This window comes from Pan troglodytes, chromosome 2 (assembly GCF_028858775.2).
Source record: "Pan troglodytes isolate AG18354 chromosome 2, NHGRI_mPanTro3-v2.0_pri, whole genome shotgun sequence".
NCBI lineage: Eukaryota > Metazoa > Chordata > Mammalia > Primates > Hominidae > Pan > Pan troglodytes.
Window position 1 is genome coordinate 14,540,230 of NC_086015.1, and position 15,572 is coordinate 14,555,801.

The 15,572-nt window shown below is 49.0% G+C and overlaps 1 protein-coding gene across 14 annotated transcripts in view; it reads right to left on the reverse strand.

Annotated features, from left to right (window-relative positions):
* The window catches only part of ATP2B2 (ATPase plasma membrane Ca2+ transporting 2), a 383,942-nt gene that overhangs the window by 195,799 nt on the left and 172,571 nt on the right, over positions 1–15,572 (reverse strand). For 11 of the 14 annotated variants that reach the window (XM_063805432.1, XM_063805430.1, XM_063805431.1 and 8 more), the window contains one exon: positions 14,181–14,275. The exons of 2 other annotated variants lie outside the window; for them this stretch is intronic. The gene's annotated coding sequence lies outside the window, so the exon portion shown is untranslated. Of the gene's footprint in view, positions 1–14,180; positions 14,277–15,572 lie in introns of those variants that run through there. One more of the 14 variants, XM_054680372.1, reaches the window with a different exon arrangement.

A 15,572-nucleotide genomic window follows, 5' to 3' on the forward strand; every position in this document is an offset into this window, starting at 1 on the left:
CTAGCAAGTGGCAGGGCTGGGATCGAATGCAGGGGTTTTTCTCACACCATACAACTGCTATTGGTGGGTGCAGGGACATCTGACTTCACCTCCTCATACCCTTTACCATATACATTTGGCTGCAGCCCAGTTTTTCAGGTCCCCAACCTGATCCCTCATGGTCACTGGGACATGCTGCTCTTCCTAAAATCAGCCCTAACAGATAAAACCCTATTCCCAACCTCAAAGGAAGCTCCAAGCCATGGTTTCCGGATTCTGGAATTGAAGAGAGGTGTCGGCTGCCTGTCCTTAGCCAGAAAATTAATGGCCAACCCTGATTTAATTAGCTTTTCCTTACAATGATTTAGGGAAGCCTGTAATTAGCTCAGGGGCCTGGAGGGAGAGGCCCAGGTGTTGGAGCCAGCGCTGGAGCAAGCAGCAGGGGAGGGGGGTGCCGGTTTTAAGATCAGACTCCTGCCCTTGCGAGGTAATAGTGGAGGTTGGGAGAACCCCTCACCTCCTCACTGTGGGAGGCGGGTGGAGAGAAATCCTAAATGAATGCAGAAGAAGAGAAGGTGGACTTAGAGATTATAAAAATATTCTTTTACTTTTTTTTGTTTTGAGACGGAGTCTCATTCTGTCACCCAGGCTGGAGTGCAGGGCACAATCTCGGCTCACTGCAACCTCCACCTCCTGGGTTCAAGTGATTCTTGTGCCTCAGCCTCCCGAGTAGCTGGGATTACAGGCGGGCACCACCACACCCAGCTAATTTCTGTATTTTTAGTAGAGATGGGGTTTCGCCAGGTTGGTGTTGAACTCCTAATCTCAAGTGATCTGCCTGCCTGGGCCTCCCAAAGTGCTAGGATTACAGGCGTGAGCCACCACACCTGGCCTCTTTTTTTTTCCTTTTTTTTCTTTGCCTACCCAAATAAAAAAGAGTGCCTTTCTATTTTGATTTGCATTGGAACAAACTGTATGGCATACGTGGCTTCTGCGGGCCACACATCACTGCAGGTTCAGAGTGGCAACTAGACTATGTCACTGCAGATAAACTCTCCAAGCCCCTTGCATGTGGCTGTGGCAATCCTCCCACAGTGTCAGGTGTTAAAGCCAGACTTTTCCAGCTAATAACAGGGCAGACTCTGTTTGCAGTTCTGAGGAGGGGGCTCCCAGAACAGGGTCTGCATTTCATGCAAGGTAAATGGATATTAGCCAGACATTGGACAAGGTTTTGCCTGAGACCCTTGCCAGCTTCAGACTTCCGGGGCACACACATCCCAAGGAGTAGATTGTCCCTCTGTGGCACCCCAGCCCCTGTGTGACCCACCTTAGTGGGTTTCCTGCCAAGCCCTGCACCTGCCCCCACACAAATCCTCACAGGGAAGCAGAGCCAATCCTACCACTCAAGAATTTAGCCTTGATCTGGAGACATCAGAGAAGCCCCCATAAACAGTCAAGTAACAGTGAAGAGTTTGCAGGCTATCTTTGAGGATAAGATGGTATCCAGGACCAGAAAATCCTTCATTCATGAACTTTCAGTCTGGGAACTTTCATGGGCATGAATAAACCCATAGCCAGTGGATAATGTCGGTGATTTTGGACAGGTGTTTAATCTCTGGGCCATTTGTTCTTGATCCAGAATGATTTGTCTGTTGATGCTCCTTTTTAAGGTGTTTTAAGGACATTGTAAATCCCTCCAAGTCCAACCAATATAGAAGCAGTGAGAGTGTGGAAATTGTGTAAAGTGATTGTGGGAATGGAGGTGAAATGTCACTCTTTAGAGATATATACACCCAAGGTGCTTGTATTGTGATATCTGAGATGTAGAGACAAGTTGATTGTGAACTCCTTGGGGAGTCAGTATGAGTGTGAGTGGAGAGCCAGAGGTGGCCATGGGCTACATTTGGAAGGAACAACAGCATTTCTGCTGCCACTTTCAGAATGCCTACTCTGTGTCAGAGGCCATGCCAGCCACATACATCATCTCTAACTCTTACAGCAACCCTGCTAGCAAGGCAGTATTAGCCCATTTACAGAAGAGGAGACTGAGAGTCAGCGAGGGGAGGTAACTTATCCAAGACTATCCAGCCAGGCAGGGCAGTGTTTGGACTTCAACCTAGGTTTGTCAGGTAACAGTCTGTGTTCTTTCACAGTTCACAGAGGTGGGACAGTGGGGCTGGGGATTGAAAGACAAGGGGGATTATGTGGGTGGGCACAAGGCAGAAAGGAAAATGAATGTAAATTTTTATTTTTAAAAATGTATGCTGTGTACCTACTGTGAGCCAAGTTGCCAAGATGAAAAGTGCAGTGTCCACCCTCCAGCTCCTCATGGTCCCGTGTATGTGTACTGCTGTGCCCTATTTGAGGAGGCTTCCTTTTCAGTATGTGTGTATTGCCTTTTCTCAGCTGCTGTGCTTATCCCCCTTATCATAACAACCCTCTGTGTGAGGCTCAGAGAAGTTAGCTAGTTGCCTCAAGATCAGACAGCTAGTAAGTGGAGGAGCTGGGATTTGATCCCATATCTGTTTGACTGCACAGCCTGAGACCTTCCCTGGGATCCTCTCTTCCCTGTGACCATCATGCCTATCTCCCTTCTACCTCCTGGTCATTCCACTGGAAGTAACTTTCTGTGTGCATAGCTTCTGCTGAAGCCAGTGTTGGACTTGTTAGCTGGAGAAAGGAGATGTGTTTGGAAACCACCCAAGAAAAAGACACTTGAAATAACTTTTCTCAGTAGCCCTTACTGCTAAAATGTGCTGAATCCCGAACAGGAGTAGGCCTCTGAAGGACTCACATCCACACCATCTGTTTGTCTGGGATCTACAGCTGATGGTGCACTTTCGAAGTCATTACCTCATAGAGCCTCACAGCAGCCCTGGGGCAGGTGTCCTGAACCTCCTTTTACAGATGAAGAAGCTGGAGGCTCAGAGAGGTAATGGGGCTTGCTCAAGGTCACACTGACACCTGGGGGTGACCTTGGATGCCTCATGTTTTCTCCCAGAGCCTGAGGTTCCTCAGCTGCAGAGATGGTGATGATGCTGTCGGCGCCCAGGGTTGCTCTGAGGACTGCAGGAGAGGACACAGGTGGAAGAATTAGCACAGGACTTGGCACACAATAGGTGCTCCACAGCTGACAGATGCACTGGACTCTTCAAAGTGAAGGTCACAGATGTGGATAGTGAGGGTAAAGAGAGGCCAAGAGTGAAAGGCTCTTGAGCCACTGCTTGTGCAAACAGGTGGGCTGGCAGCTGCTGACAGTGACAATGGCTGGTTTTTATTGTTTAATCCTCCACAAGTGCCATATTCCATCCTCATCACAAGCTGTACAAAGTGAGTTATGATTTTGTCTCCATTTTGTAGATGGGAAGGTGGAGGTGCAGGCAGGTTAAGTAGGTGGGAACCAGACAGCAGTTTTCAATAGAAAAGAATAAAACAATTTAAGTTCAGAGTATGACAAGCTTTTAACTTTCTATTAAAAAAATCACTCTTAAACATTTCTCCTGAACATGTCTCCCAACTTTTGTTAGCCTCTCTAGCATTTACTTTGTGACTTCCTTCACCATAGAACTTACTCCTCTCTGGCAGGCCACCCTAGCCCTCATTGCTCATGGAAGGCGGAATCCTGGTGCCCAGCCTGCTGGGCCAGGGCTAGAAGTGAAGTTGGGTTCCATAAATTGCGAATGTTTGCTACAGCTTTGGAAGTGGTGAAGGCTCCTGCTTTATATGCAGCAGCACCTCTGACACATGGTAAAAATGGTATCTGGCTAACCTAAATCATATTTCAAATATGCTATTGGAAAAACCCTGGTTCACAGGAAAAATGCCCCCTTGATTCTTCCTCCCCCGCTTGATTATTCAGGGATCCTGGATGTGGCTGGTAGCAGGGGAGAGGAGAACTTGGCTCCACTAAGTGGTCAAATATATCAGAGCCCAGGCATTTATCTCTAGGCCTCCGTTTCCTCTTCTCTAAAATGCAGAAAAAAAAATAAAAGAAAGTGAACTGGCAGGACTAGACTGGAGGGAATCTACAAACCAGCTACTTGTGAGAGCAGCCCACTGAAAATACATTTGTTTGTTTTGCTCAGAGCTTAAAATAAAATTGAATTAAATGCCAATGTTTAAAAATTGGGGGATTGTGCATAAGAATCCAGATTTCTATCTTCTCTTAAAATATCGTGAGCATTGCCCATCCAGAGTTGGCTGGAGGCGGATGAGGCCACAGAGATGAACATGTGGCCACTAGGTCATCCCCTCTCCAGCTGACTTCATTAAGGGCACTTTCTCCCCTGGACCCAGGAGGTAAGTGAGTTTGTGACGCCTGGACCTGCATCCTGAACGTGGGAGCCCCTTCAAGGGAGGGGGTGGGCTTCTGGGCCAAAACCTTTCCTATTTATTTAAAACACACTCATGATATGCCAGGGTTGTAGTAAACATATCAGGTACAATTCTAAGCACTATACCCACACCAGGCAACTATTTAGTTCTCATAGCCACGTCCTGAGGCGAGTGCCATTGCTATCACACCCATTTTGTAGATGAGCATGCCGAGGCACAGAGAGGTTAACTCACTTGGCCAAAGTCACATGACCGGTAAGTGATGGCATTGAGATTTGATCCCTGGCAGCTCTGCCTCCAGATCTGTGCTCTAACCATTGTACAATGCTGCTCCTCTTCCTCTTTTCCGGGAGAATGGCCAGTCTTATGGCTTTGTCCAAGTTTCCATCTCTCAATATGACAACTAATTCATCATCTCCCCAGCTCTCCTTCCCTCTTCTATTTATTACTTCCCTCCCTCATGTCAATCAACTCCTTTAACCTGAACAGCCCTCTAAGGACAGGTATACTATTTTCCCCATGTTGGGGCAAGGACATTGAGACACAGAGAGGTTAAGTAACCTCTCCTGGCTAGAGGTGGGAGAGTCAGGGTTTGACCCTGGCCATCTGTTTGCAGAGTCCATGCTCTTGGCAGTCTCTAGCACCCTGGAATCCCCTCAACCACCCAGCTTGCCATTCATTTCTTCCATCCTTCATTTTTTCACTTACCTATCCATCCAACACTCAACCAACACCTTGTGCTCATGCCACCCCTGTGCTGGGCATGGGAGGCTCAGAGATACCTGCATCGAGACTGGCAGGAGTGGAACAGTGACATCCTGCTCTCAGAACAGGAGCTGCCTATGAACACTCCCTCTGGGGCCAAGGCCAGTGGGAGAACTGGTTTTCAACAAACAGCCCTGGACAGTTCAGGAGGAGGCAGCAGAGGGGAAGCTGTGTAGCCAGCTTCCTGCAGAGGTGAGTCCGCTGTAAGGCACTTATAGATTCAAGGAGACCCCAGCACCCCTGACACCCTCATCCCCTAACTCCACCCTTGGCAGCTAAAGCACTGACCAGCCTTTTGGTTGTAGTTAGTCCACTGCTGCTGTGGGGCCCTGAGTAAGAGGCTTTGCTCTTCTGGGCCTCAGTTTCCTTATCTGTACAATATCTTGAAATAACCTTTTTGTTTTAGAACAGTTTTAGATTTACAAAAAAATTCCTAAAGACAATACAGAGAGTTCTTGTCTGTCCTGCATTCAGTTTCCCCTATCATTCACATCTTCTATTAGAATGATACCTTTCTCATAATCAATGAATCAATATTGATATGTTGATACTAACTAACACCCGCACTTTATTCACATGTCCTCTGTTTTTACCTAACACCCTTTTCCTCTTCCAGGTCTCCATCTAGGGTGCTGCATTGTATTTAGTCACCATGTCTCCTTAGGTTCCTCTCGGCTGGGACAGTTTTGCAGAATATTATTTGGAAAAAATAAATTCGAATACCTCAGAAGGGATATTTTGGGCTACAAGAAATATTTTAATCTGGGCGGTGGTTACACCGGTGTAAACCCATGTAAAAAGTGGTACATTTAAAATTAGTGCACTTTATCTACTATGTGTATCATGCCTCAATTAAAAAAAAAAAGGTTCTCCAATTTGCCACAGTCCCCAGGACTCCCTGTTATATTTCACTCATTCTCTGTCATTGTTTTGTATCATCTGCTTCACAACTGTATTCATTGCACAGTAGATGAATAAGACCCTTCCAGTTTACTCATCTTCAAAGTGGGTATAATAATTTTCTACTTGATAAGGCTGTAGTGAAGATGAACTGGGACAGTATATATCAAGTCCTTAACACAGTGCCTGGTGCACAGTAAGTGTTCAATAAATAGGAATGATGATGATGATTGTGTGTGTAATATTTGTATTATTAAAACAGGTGTGTGAGCCTTCCTTCTGCTTACAGCAAACCCCATCCTCTCCTTCTCCTCTCTCCTCTGCCTCCTCTTTTGTCTCTGTTCATCTCTGCCTGGGAGGGCCAGGAGGTGGGAGAGACAGAGCAAAGCCTGCAAAGACGGTGTGTACCGGCCAACAGAAGCAGAAGACCGTTGAGCATGACCCCCAGACTGTCCTCAAAGCCCAGGGAAGCTTTGGTGGAAGTTGGGGTTCCAATCATTCCCTATTTAAGGAGTTCCTTGGGGTGCAAGGAGCTTGAGGAGCTCTGCAGTTCCCTGACAGCTTCCTCCAAAGCTATATCCCGCCCCCTCAGAGACTTTCCCTGGCCAGTGATCCCTGGACACAGGGATTGGGAGGGCTTTTAGAGGGGTGCTGTGGGTCATGGGGACAAGGTAACCTCCAACCTGGGCTGTCTGCTGGCTCAACCTCTTGGGGGGATGCCAGATTCCCCTGTGTGGCACCCCCAGACCCATGCCCAGAACCAATGAAGTCAGCGGGAGCTGTCTGTGATGAGTGTGCGGAGGGCCAAGAAGGACCCATTAGGGCCAGTGAGGGGGTGTGGGGAGTGGAAAGAATAGGGACTGAGGGGTAGGAGGACAGGGCTGGGTCCTGCCTTGCCCTCTGACTTGCTACATGACTGCTGGCAAGTCCCTTCCCCTCTCTGAGTCTCTATTTCCTAATAATAATAACAATAATAGTAACCATGATGATAGTGATGATGGTGGTGGTGGTGGTGACACTAGTTCCCAATTTAAGTATAAGGCACGGGATAAGCCCTTTATGTGCACAGCGCAATTTCATCCTTATACATAACCCACAAGCTAGGTCCTATTATTATCCCCATTTCATGGGTTTTTAAAATGGGGTCAAAGGGTCGAGAGCGTGTGTAAGCCTTCCCAGCTAAACCGCTTGCAAACACAGGGTTCAAACTCCAATCTGTCTGACTCAGAAACTGACACCATGACCTAGGTCATCTCCTCTGTATTTGCACCTCTGAGCTGGGCAGGTAGTTTTCCTTCCAGCATCAACCTTGCTGCCTCTGAGGGCAGCTCCCATGTTCAGAGAGGAAAAGGGGGCAGCTCAGATCTAACACCTACTGGACACTTGCCTGTGTTGAAGGGCTCCCTCGCTTATCTCATTTGATCTTCACACAGCCTTATGAAATAGGAACTGTTACCACCACCCCCATTTTACAGGGTAGGAAACTGAGGCACAGAGAGATGGAGGTAAATGTCCGAATGGACACCTGGGTGTCAGGATTTGAACCTGGGTCTTCTGGCTACAGAGCCCACGCTCTTGTACTCTTTCACCGCCCTCTGGAGGGAGCACTCCTATGGAGCTGGGTGAGGCCAGAGACAGTCCCTCCTGGGGCTCCTCATCAATACCTACAGAGCTTGCCTGGGCCAGGGCTTGCCCTCCACTCTCCCCCTGAGACAAGGACTCAAAGCCTCACAGGTTCCTCTCCTTATACTCTTTCCATCTCAGCAACCCCCTACCTCCCCACCACTGCCCTGCCCTGGACTGGAGACCCAGGCTTCTGAGGAGACCAACCAGTCCAGGGCTGTGGGGAGTGCCCCGCGAACCCAGGCTCCCATACCTGGCCAGAGATGGCGGTGAATCACCCGGTGTCCCCGCTGGGTTTCAGGCCACAGACACAAGTACCCTCTCTGACTGCTCGGCTCCAGCACCTACAGTCACTGCAGAAGTCTGCAGCGTATGGCCACACCCTGCAAGGTGGCCACGGCACCCAGGCCTGGCTGCCAGCAGGGCTGCCTCCTTTTCTGGCCTGCGGATCAGTGAGGAGGGAGGTGGGGTGGGGAGGGGCAGGGGAGCAGGGCTGGCCACTAAGGTCTGTGGGCTGGCCTCCACAGTGCGGTAATCGGCAAAACAGTGGTCTCTGTCAAAAGCAACATGGGTGGCGGGCATAACTCTGTACCCCTGGCTTCTTCTTGGGCTTTTGTTCTCATGAGCATGAGGCTCCTGATCCTATCAGCAACACCCTGGCTTCAGCCCTGGCTACCTGGAAGTTCTTTTGTTCTGAGGACTCTCTGTACAACTGGCTGGCATGGAGCAGCCCTGGGAATGTGGGGAAAGGGTGGCTACGACGCGTGCATCTGGCCCAACCCAAGGAAGCTTCCACTGAAACAAGTCACGTGGGGAGATGCCAGGCCAGGAGAGCCTGGGCCAAACAGCACAGAATCTTGCTTCCTCCAGGAAGCCTCTCTGGACTAAGGGGAAAAAAGGGTAACAGAGTCCCCCACCCACCTTGCCTCTGGGCCCCATGGCACTCCTTGCTTGTGCCCTATAATTTGCCTGATCACTTTCTCTTCATAGAGAAACAGGAAGAAAACATTTATTGTTTCCTGCTGAGCAACTTGCCCTTCCTCCAGCATCCTTGGAGAAGGGGCACTTTCCACATGAGCAAGTTTCCTAGCTACTGTAATCTTCCCCCTTCACGTGCCAACGTGTGTTTTATCTTAAATATTTCTGGTGTAAGGAACACATTATTCCAGTGAATATATTTTTCACTTTTATGTGAATTGATATTTTGCTAATCACAGCAACTCCTGTTTGACAAATAGCAGAACATCTATGCTGCAAACATATTATTTAGTCAACCTAGCGACTTCCTTCGCTTCCCAGCCTTTTGCTTTTAAAAATACGGTTTAAGCAGGTGCGGTGGCTCATGCCCGTGATCCCGGCTACTTGCTTGGTGCTGGTGTCAGTGTGTGAATACGGATTGTAGGCTCTCAGTTCAAGCAATGTGGGAACTGCTCATATTTGGGATGGGGAAGCTTAGTTAACTTTCCCAGATCCATGAGATGACTTGGGAGGAAAAAAATGGAGAGCTGGCAATAAAGGGGGTCCAGCACTGACCCCCCACCTCTCTGGGCATCCCAGCCAAGCGGGGGTGATGGGCTCATGTCTCTGTGCCACTTCCCACCTTCCCGGGGGAAGACTCAGGAGCAGGTGTTATCTCAGAATGAAAGTCAAGTGACTGATGAGAGGGAGTAGGGGCTCCCCAGAGGTTCTCAGACCACCCAGGAAGGACATTACTTCTCTAGGGAAACAAAGACAGGAGGTGACCCAGGAAGAAAACCTCTTTCTCTCACGCTTTGAAGATTATTTTGGGAACGATCTTCTTGGTACTCCCCTATCCAACAACAGCCAGTTGCGCACTTACCTGTTTTGTGGCCTTCCTGCCTGTAACCACCTTGAAAGCTAAGTCCCTGGCTTCCCGTGTTTCCAGAGTCTAGCATATAGTTGTGCTGAGAAAGAGCTCAGCTTCAAACTTACAGGCTCTTTATGTAAGACAATGACCCCACAGTCTCAGATTGGAGTTTAAGATGCCAATGGGCATCTCCTGGAAGCTAAGATATCAGTGATTTTTAGAAGGATGTCAGACTTTTACAGAATGATGTAAAATATTCTTCGAGTCTATTTGGGAACCTAAATATCATGAAAGAACTGGTGGTCTGTCCAGAATCAGCTTCAAATCATTATGATGGGGATATGGGTTGAACTATGTCCTCCCAAAAAGATAGGTTGAAGTCCTAACCCCTCATACCCCAGAATGTGAGGTACAGATGGGCGTTGACAGAGGGTTTTTACAGAGGTGATCAAGTTAAAATGAGGCCATTAGAATGGGCCCTAATCGGGAATGATTTGGTGTCCTTACGAAAAGGGGATCTTTGGACACAGAGGCACTCACTGGGGGAAGACGACGTGAAGGCAGGGGACTAGAGTGCTACTTCTCTATTCCAAGGAGCTCCAAAGATGGCCGGCGAACCACTGGAAGCCAGGAGAGAGGCCGGGAAAGAGTCAGCCTCACCATCCTCGGAAGGAACCAAGCCCTCTGACACCTTGATCTTGGACTCCTAGTCTCCAGAACGTGAGACAACACATTTCTGTTAGTTTGTGGTCATGTGTCACGGCAGCCCTCACAAACTAATACAGATGACAGACTCTCTTTTCGCAGTGCTCAGGTGGCTGAGAGAGACCGACACAGTCCCAGCAAAGGCGCCTGGGGTCCTCACCATTTGAGGCGATTGTTCCCACTGGGGACCACCAAAAGAACAAAACTCACTGAGCAGTTGTCAATATTCCAGGCCCTAAGCTGGGCATATCCTATTTTCTCTTCCATCGAATCCTTCCAACATCCTCAAAAAGGAGGACTCCCATTTTAAAGAATATAAAACTGAGGTGAGAAGCACTTAAGTGAAACTTGTCCAGGACTGCACAGCCGGGACCTGCACCTGGCAGAGGGGAGACGACCTGCGGCCGGAGTGTCCCACCGCACCACGCCTCCTCCCCAAGCGAGGCCTAGTGCGACAGCTCCCTGGCTCTGAAGAGTGGTTACCAGAGGTTTGGGGTGTGTGTTGATGCAACCTCTTTTTTCCCTTCCCTGAGTTTTAGACTGGGGCAGTCTGGCCACAGACAGGGCTCACGTTTTTTTCCTTCGTTCTCTCATTGAAGAGAGCAGGATTGCAGGGAAAAGTTCAAACTCCCCAAAAGGATAAGCTGTTTAAGAATCCTCAAGTCCTTTTAAAGCCCTACTTTGTGCCAATTTCCACCTTTTACAAGTACTTTCTCGAGCATGGGCTCCCATCCCCCAGCAAGGCCCCTCAGATGGGAATTATTGCCCACATTTTAAGGAGGGATGAGTCCGTTGCTTTGTAAACTGGTGTTGATTACAACGGCCTAATACGTTGCTGACGTGGAAATTCTGCCGATTGAACTTATTTATAAGGAAAGATGCCTGTCATTTTTAGTTAGAAAGGGTTTCTGCTGGGGAGGATTTAGTTGTCGTTCTGGCACAGTCTTGGGGTAAAACATTTTCCATAAACGTTTTCTGACTCCACAACTTCCCTCAGTTGGTTTTCCTCTCTGGATGTTCCTGCTGGCAAAGAGAGTGACAAGATTCCCTGATTCCCTTATTGAGGCAGTGACTCGAGCTGCTTTGTGGTTGGAACATCTTGGCAGTTGCAGGAGGGGCAGCCTCTGGGAGGACCTTTCACTCTGGCTCCAGAGAGAACAGGTCAGCCCTCAGGGTTGAGGGTCTGCTGGCACACACTCCCTCCCCTCGGGCTCAGCCCAGGCCTGCCCCAAAAGTAGTGCTGCTGAATGTCCCATCGACAGTGAGCCAGTGGCTTTGACCCCAGACTTGGAAACGCAGACAGTGCCGGGTCAGAGTGCTGGTTCCCAGCAGATGCTACTTCTTCCACCTGCACTTCATTTTACTGAAAATCCGAACTCCAGAGCCATACTACCTGGGTTCAAATCCCAACTCGGGTGGGATTAACACTGAACACTCTGCTTCAGTTTCTTCCTTTGTACAATGGGGATAAGAATGGTCATGTCTGTCTTATGGGCCTGTTGTGAGCACTAAATGATTAAAAATTTTAGAGCATTTAGAACAGGCCCTGGCACAAGGCGAGCCCTGTATTAAGTGATTGCTATGGTGATTTTTGTTACTATGAATTCATTCAACCAACATGGGTTGTATGTGTGGAGAGAGATGCTACTTCCTGGCAATCCAGGTGTTGGACTTAACCACTCTGGGCCTTGCTTTCCTCTTCTGTGAAATGAGGATAACAAAATTGTACATGCCACAGGCTGGTAGTGAGGACAAGGTGCTCATCGCAATGCCTGGCACGCAGTGGGTACTTAGGGACTCCTAGGCACTGAGATGATTATTAACATTGGTGTGACTGTGATTCCTACTGGCCATCAGGTCAGGCCCTCCATCGCTGCCCTTGGAGAAACTTAGAATCACCTTGGACAGACCCACTTCTGAGGCTACAAGTTCATCACTTAGAGTCTGGGTGGCCCTCATGTCCTCCTTGGATTCTTCCCGCCCCACCCCCCTGGCACCCCCAACCTAGAACTGTGATCTGGCCCTTCCTGATGTGCCCCTCACCCCCCCATCCTCTCCTGGCTTTGGAGGGATGTTTCTCAAACATTGATCGGACCACTGGAAACCCCCAATAACTTCACCACTGCACATAGATTGTAATTCAAGCTCCTCACAGGGGCCCTCTGCTCACATTACCACTTTATGTTGGGCCCTGTTCATCCCTCCCCAGTCCCACTGAGGCCAGGGGTCTCTTTGTCCCATTCATAAAGGCACATGAGAGGTGAATAAAAGTATAACAATGACTGCACATAGAGAGTGCTCAATAAACACTTGTAACCAAATAAACAGGTAGCTAAGCCCTGGCTTCGAGCATCCTTTAGAGAGAAGATGATTCATCTTTGTTATTATATAACAAAACAGGTTGAATTCCATGGTGAAAATTCCACTACCTGGTTTCCACCGATGGGCATGGGAAGCCTTTGTCAACCCATCTCAGGAGGAGGAGAGGAGCGATGTCACCGCCTCTCCCTGAGGATGGCTTGTGGATGGCTCTCCTCAACCTCCTTCCCCACCTATGCCTGTCAAAAGCTGCTGGGTTTAGATGCTCAAGTTTCTGTTCCGTATTATGGATCATTTAATATTCAAGAGATGGCATTAAATAAATATGTGAGCAATTATGTAATGTGTTTGGAAACAATCTGGTTCATCCCAAAGTGCTTGGGCAAGAAACCAAACTTCAGCGAAGCAAGAGGTCTGGGTGGTGTCTGAAGGCTGAACAGGGAGGCACGTGGCCCATCTGCTTGTTTGCTCCCTCCCTGAGTTGAGTCTGTGGTTACTCATCTTCAGGCAGGCACAAAGGCAGTAGGAAGCCAGTGGTGCTGGCTTGCACAGTTAGAAGCTCAGGGTTGCATGCTGGCTGCAAAGTTTCTTCTCTCTGGGCATCAGTTTTCTCATTTGTGAAAAGGGCTAATGGCAGCTACTGGGAAGGTCAGATGAGATGACGACTCTAAGCTCTGGCTCCGAGGACAAGCTTGTGCAACGTAAATTGTGTCTGATGCTGAAAGATGAGCAGTGAGAGCTCTGATCTCTTACATGTTGGGTCCATGGGGCATGCACTCCAAGATTTGTATATCACCCTAATGTAAGGTTGGCCAAGCAAGGCAAATAGCAGAGGCCCCAAGAAAGGGCTTCAGGAGCACAGAGGAAGACATGGTTGATTTCAGCAAGGAGCCAAAGAAATCTCACAGAGCTGCTGTATATGCTGGCTCTGGAAGGTTGAGTGGTGTTCTGGCCTCAGAGAGATGGCTGCCCCATTTAACTAACATGCATCATGCACCTAGAAGGTCTATTCATTTGATAAGTATTTAATGAGCACCTACTATGTTCCAGCTACTCTGCTAAGCACTTTACATGAATCATCTGCAAAATACCGTTTTACAGATGAGGGATCTGAGACTCAGAGGGGCTGTCCCAGTTGCAGAACTAGTATTTGAACCTGGGACTGAGTCCAGCTGCCGAGCTCTCAATAACCAATAAACATACTACTGCCACCCAGCTGGCCTGTCCTGTCCTCTCTGTCAGCACTTAGCACATGTCCCAGTAAGCCCACCTGACTACCCCAGCTCCAAGGCTTCATGTGCAGGCTGGGGCATGGCCCAGAGGGTAGAAGAATGAAGCAGGACCAGGTGAGGTGGCTGGCTTTTCATTCAGGCACCGGTCTATCCTCCCAGGGCAGAGGCAGTGTCAGATCCGCCTGGGCTCCCCAGTGCCAGTGCTGGGACAGACCCTGGATTGACAGCCATCCACCATGTGACATGATGGGCCCTTCCTCCTCCACAGTCTACACCATGCTCCTAATTCAAATGCCATAGGGCTTCCAGGGAATTTCCCCAAACCGGCCCAATGTTGCATAAATAATACACATGTGCCCAGTAGGATGACCGAGAGGAGAGCTGCTTTTAAACACTGGGTTCCTGCTCAGTTGACCCTCCATTGGCAACCCCCAGCCCCAGCAGCTCTCTTCCCAGGCTGATACCCCCCAGTCAAGCCCCCGTCTCCAACTCACCCCTCCACGTCTTCTGGTTAAATGAGAGGTGTCAGGGTTTGGAAACTGGGGCCCATGTCTTGCTGGCTCTAGGGACTGGGTGACGAAGTTCAGCTCTGGAAAAGGGGAAAGATGGCATTAGTTAGGGGTGGGTGACATGACAGGGACCCAGGTCAGAAAGGAGAAGGGAAGGTAACCGTGGTGTGGAGTGTCCCCGATGCGCTGGCTCTAGGCTAGGGACAGATTTGACAAGGACCTGGCCCTTGCCTTCTGCATTCAGACCAGCCTGGGTGGGCTTTGCCCCTCCTGGGTCCAGAGACCATCTCAGGAGTGCAAGTCCACCTGCTGGCAGGGGTCTCCCTGTCTGAGACTGGGAAGGTTGAGTGGCAGGCCCCAGAGAGAGGGCTGCCCCTTTCACTAACATGCATCGGGCATCTAGCCATTCTATTCATTTGATAAATATTTCATGAGCACCTACTACATTCCAGCTACTCTGGTAAACACTTTACATAAATTATCTTTGCTGGATCTTCATAAGATGCCACCGTTGTCCCCATTTTACAGATGGCCTGTGTGTGGCCTGTGAGGGCAGAGGGGGTGTGAAAGAGTGATCACAGGTGTGTGCCCTGGAGAGACAGAGATACTTTCTTGGGCAAGTGACTTAAATTTCCTGAGCCTCCTTTTCCTCATCTGGAGGATAGAGATCATAATACCTATTTTTCAGGATTTTTGTGAGGGGTAACTAAAATATAATACGCATAAGTGCCGTGGGTCTTAGAAACGCCCGACAAACAGCAGCAGCAGAGGGCACTGGATGCTACATGGCTCCCTGTCAGCTTCCTTCTCTCTCTCTCTCTCAATCCATTTATTCATTTATTTGGTTTTTTTTTTTGAGATGGAGTCTCACTCTGTCATCCAGGCTGGAGTGCAGTGGCGTGATCTCAGCTCACTGAGATCTCTGCCTCCCGGGTTCAAGCGATTTTCCTGCCTCAGCCTCCCAAGGGGCCAGGAGTACAGGCACATGCTGCCATGCCTGACTAACTTTTTTGTATTTTAGTAGAGATGGGGTTTCACCGTGTTGCCAGGCTGGTCTCCAACTCCTGAGTTTAGGTGATCCACCTGCCTAGGCCTCCCAAAGTGCTAGGATTACAGGCATGAGCCACCGCCCCCAGCCCTATTTGTAACTTTTTATTTTAAATAGTTATCGATTCAAAGGAAATTGCAAAGAAATGTACAGAGAGATCCCATGCACCTCCCTCCAGGCTTCCCCAAGGTTAACTTGCACTACTGCAGCATGCCATAAAAACCAGTCTTGTGACATCATACACTCTACAGAGCTTACATGCAGCAGTTTGATGTGTGTGTGTGTGTGTGTGTGTGTGTGTAGCTCTATGAAACGTTATCTGTAGTTTT